General features: G+C 36.2%; 1 pseudogene; it reads left to right on the forward strand.

Moving 5' to 3' along the window:
* The first annotated feature begins 1830 nt into the window (after positions 1 to 1830).
* Positions 1831 to 1947, forward strand: LOC131921362 (U6 spliceosomal RNA; annotated as a pseudogene).
* The last annotated feature ends 3108 nt before the right edge of the window (positions 1948 to 5055 follow it).

The following is a 5055-nucleotide window of genomic DNA, read 5'->3' on the forward strand; positions in this document are numbered from 1 at the left end:
GGTAAAAATGAAAATTTGTTTTTTTAAGTACACTGGTATGCTTAGATATTTTTTTAATCTTATGGATACTCGAGCAGATTTAATTTTAGATGTGGCTAAGAATCATTTCTACCTCAAGTAGTTTCTTTCCTCATTTGTCTTTTCAGGTCATGAATTTTATTTTTCTCAGATAAACTTTGATCATTTTCCTAGTTTATAAAAATGTATTACTTGTTAGACTCTTGTAATGAAGAATTCCATTTCTGCTTTGTACCATGACATCAATTTCTATGACTCTTCATACCAAACAAGAAACACTTTGTTTGACTTTTAAAATGTCAGTTTCATTTCTTAGAGACTCATATTTAACTTTTGTTGACTTTCAATATAAAACTCAATCCTTGAAGGATTTTCTTATTCTTATTCTCATTTCTTCTTAGACTTAATCTTCATAATTTCAGTCTATTTCATATGATAAGGAAGAGTTATGTTTAAGTCCCTATGAACATAGGAGAACTGAGAGAGAGAGAGAGAGAGAGAGAGAGAGAGAGAGAGAGAGAGAGAGAGAGAGAGAATGAACTACTTTAATGAGAAAACTCTCTAATGTCTGTAATATTTTTAAAATGTTTCACTGACACAAAGAAAAAAGGATTTCTGTTATATTTTATCTTTATTCATTTTTTGTTTTTGTTTTTTGAAACAGGGTTTTTCTGTGTAATTTTTTTTTGATGCCTGTACTGGATCTTGCTCTGTAGACCAGACTGGCCTTGAACTCACAGAGGTCTACCTGCTTCACCTCCTGAGTGCTGGGATTAAACGTATGTGCCACCACCACCCAGCATCTTTATTCTTAATTAGCTGTGGAAAAAGATAATTATGTCTTAGGCCACTTTTGATCATGACTTATGTGAAAAAATCCACTTTGTCTAAATTACTTCTGAGATTTTATTTAGACATCATGAAAAGAAAACAGTGTTTTAGATTTTGTTTTTTGGCAAATATTGTAGGATGTTTTAATTGAAAAGGGACAGACAAAAAATTTTTGTCTGCAGAATGTTTTCTCCTCAAATGCACCTAAGTTTTGACGTGTTAACGTTTTGAGCCTGTGACAGGTGTCCAGAATTTCAATGTAAGTCCATGTGTCCATTGCCACAAAAGGCAGTGAGTGACAGCAGTAGTAAAAAGAGGAGACAAAGAAAAGTGCATTTATATAACAGTCCTGCCAACACTAGGGATCATATGCTATTGGACTAACCAGCAATCATTATCCCAAGAACATTTTGACATTTGTCATATGAGCCTAATGCCATAGACTGAATTATATATATTTACTTTATTTGAAGTTTGTGGGTTTTTTTTTTTTTTTTTTTTTACAAAATCCAGATTGTAGGATTACATTAAATCTGTTTCTGACTTTAATCACCTCACAGGAAAACAAATTTCTTGAACATGATTATAAATTAGTGCATTTTATCTTTTGATAATGTAAAGAAAATTAAAATGCAGAAATAGAGATCTTCAAAATGATTCCAGGTCTTAGATACATTTTTTTTTTTTGCTATAAAGCTATGGAAATTAGCTTTACTCATGGCTTTTGCTATTTGGAGCATAAGACTTCTTTTTACACTGGTGAATCTATCTTCAAAATATAACAAATCAAAGACAATCTTGAAGAATGTTTTATATATCAAAATAAAGTCCATATATATATTTTGGAGAAACAAAATATTGCTAATATTATTTATATTGTAAAAGTAATGTCAATTAATTATATCTGTATTCCCTAAAATAGGTTGTGTTTTGAGTCAGGGTATTTGTGAGAGTAAAAAGGTTATTTGAAAATTCCAAATGTAATGCTCAATTCAGCAGCACACATATTAAAACTAGAAAATTGGAATGATACAGAGAACATTAGCATAACCCCTGAACAAGGATAACACACAAATTAATGAAGAATTTGATATTATTCCTCAAGACCAAGCTATACCACTCTTGGGCATATATGCAAAGGATAGTCCATAGCAGAAGGACAACTTGCTGAAGATGAACTGGGGACAGATGGGGATGGGAGAGAGAGAGAGAGAGAGAGAGAGAGAGAGAGAGAGAGAGAGAGAGAGAGAGAGAAATCTGGAATTGGGGGGGCATTTGTGGGGTAGTGTGGAAACCTAGTTCAGTTGGAATCCCTACTGAGGACTCCTAGTAAAGGAGGATATGAAGTCTGAACTGGCAATCCTTGCTTTGAGTTGTTGGCTGAGGAGTTGCCATGGAGATCTCTAAACAACCCAGGATGATGCTAGGACAGAAGGTTGCTCTCCAAAATCTGGCAGTGGCTCCTCATTGTGAAGGACAGCTTCCACTCAGCTCAATGAACTGTAGAGAACTCAAGCTGCTGTGGGCTTGGAACCTTCACCCTACATTCTAGTCTCTTTGGCACAGAGAGATGATCTTCAGGCTACAGAAACAGAAACCTCGATGCCAACCAAGCCACAAAACCCTCCACTTACAATCTGTCCTGCCTGAGGATGTGCTGGGGCAATGGTGGCACAGAACATATGGGAGTAACAAACCAAAGTTTGTTTTAACTTGAGGACCATCTCAGGAGAGGGAACCCATGCCATACACTGACTGGATGGACAGGAACCAGAGACTGAATAGCCAGGAGTCTTAGGGTAGAACCAAACACAACTGCCAAAATTAATAATAATGATGAAGGTGATGATGATGATGATGATGATGATGATAGTAAATCATTATTAAAATATTATTAATGCTAGCCTGCTACATTCATAGATCAATCTCTTGTCCTGTCATCATCAGGTGGCAGCAGTTGGGAGTGGATGCACTAACCCACAGCCAGAAATCATGTGCAGAGTCTAAATTGGAGGCCTCCATTGGGTCCCTCAACTTGATGATCGAGGAACCCCACAGAAGAGTGTAGGAAAGATTGTAGTAGTCAAAGGGGATGGAGAACACCAAGAGAATTCGTCCCACTGGAACAACCAGTAGGGCTCACTTGGCTTCACAGAAACTGAGCAGCATGTGTGGGGCTGCACAGGTCTGCGTCAGCTCCTCTGTATTATGGCTATTAGCTTGCTGTTTTTGAGGGAGGCCTAACAGTGGGGGCAGGTGTATCTTTGACTCTTTTGCCTGCTCTTGACACACTTTTCATCTTATTGGGGTGCCTTGTCCAGCCTTGATATGAGCGCCCTTACTTTGTGTTAATGTATGTTGTTTTGTCCTGTTTGGCTGTTGTCTGTTGGAGACCTGCTGTTTTCTGAAGAAGAAACAGAGTGGGAGTGGATCTCAGGGAGAGTGAGGGCAGAAGACCTAGGAGAGTGGAGGGAGGGGAAACTGTGTTTGGGATGTGTTGTATGAGAGAATATTTTCATTAAAAAATGGGAAAATAGAAAAAAGAAAAAAGTAAATATCTTAAGCTTAAAGATGAACTCATCAGAGTAATTTAAATGAACATGGGGTGAAAGAATAGAAAGGTGTTGTAAAAAGATGGATGCACTTCAATGTTTAACTGGGATTGATGAATAAAGGACATTACCTTTTATTTAACAAGAACAGCAGCACAGCTATACTCAAGTGGGTTTATCATTTCTATGTATATGTTTCAGTACACTGTCTCCCAGGCATGACATGGCCATCATTGTCATCTCAACATCAGAGCAGTTGTAGTTACACACACTCACAAATCCTTATAAAATTGATGCTATTAACATTCCTAAAATCAAGAGAGAGTAGTGAAGGTCATTAAACTGTCAGCAAGGACTCTACCACTCATTCATTCTGATTCTCAACCCACCAAATGGTTACATATAATTTTGCCTATTAATACTTTGTTAGAGAAAGAGAGGGTGCTGAACCTTATTAGACCCTCATCTGAGACTCTAGCTCTCTCACCTGTTCCCCAGCCCTAGCTGCACTTAATTCTATCCTGACTGTACATTGTCTTGACAGTTATTACAGTGTATAGTAAAGTTAGCATGTTAGGGGGGCTCCATCTCTTCTGTAGGGGGACTCTTCAGTGTTCTGTTTTTTGATCATTCACACTTTTGTAATTAACCTGTCCTCTATGCTGTAATCAATCACAGTACACTCAAATTGAAGCTGTAGAGAATTGTCTCCTTGATCTGTTATCACGGCCTTGTTGGAATGATTTGTTATTGGTTCACCTTCCCCAAATATTTAATGTAAGATTATATTATATTGGAATATATAAATATATACATATGTATTTATATAATCTCTTATATTGATTAATTTGAGGACAGCAGTTTTAAAACCAAATACTTAAAGTCATATATTATAATGTAATGTTATTATGGGAAAACTGTTGTATGAATATGTTATATCAGAATACAAATATTCACAAAGCGTAACAAGAAGAGAATACACTTTAAAGTCACTCTTTAAACCTTGACAAAAAGATGATTTTACTTAATCAAAATTAACCTAATGTGCAAATCATATCCAACTTCAAAAAAATTCCAGACCTATAGTAATAAACATACATACTCCAAATTGCTAGCATCAATTTAAGAACTTTTACAGTAAATCAATAATTATACACATCATTGTAGATATCCTGTTTATTCTTGTTTTCAGCTGAGTTGATTGATAGTGGGAAAATCATTGTCTAAAATAGTTTGTATCTTAAGCTTGTCCTTAAAAATTGCTACAAGTTCTTCATGTTGGGCTTTACACATGCTTACTTTGCACAAATTAGAAAGTACCAGGTTTATGTCAAAGTGTTCGAAACGACAGTTGTCCCTGCAGTACCAGGTTTATGTCGAAGTGTTCAAAATGACAGTTGTCCCTGCAGTACCAGGTTTATGTAGAAGTGTTTGAAATGCCAATTGTCCCTGCTAATATTCTAGATGCTAGCCAATGGTGATGCATTTCAACAGCCAACATCAAATTAAATGGAGAGAAACTCAAAGCAATTTCACTAAAATCAGGAATGAGGCAAGGCTGTCCGCTCTCCCCATACTTATTCAATATAGTACTTGAAGTTCTAGCCAGAGCAATAAGACAACATAAGGAGATTAAGGGGATACAAATTGGAAA

The sequence above is a fragment of the Peromyscus eremicus genome, chromosome 10 (assembly GCF_949786415.1).
Source record: "Peromyscus eremicus chromosome 10, PerEre_H2_v1, whole genome shotgun sequence".
Taxonomy (NCBI): Eukaryota; Metazoa; Chordata; class Mammalia; order Rodentia; family Cricetidae; genus Peromyscus; species Peromyscus eremicus.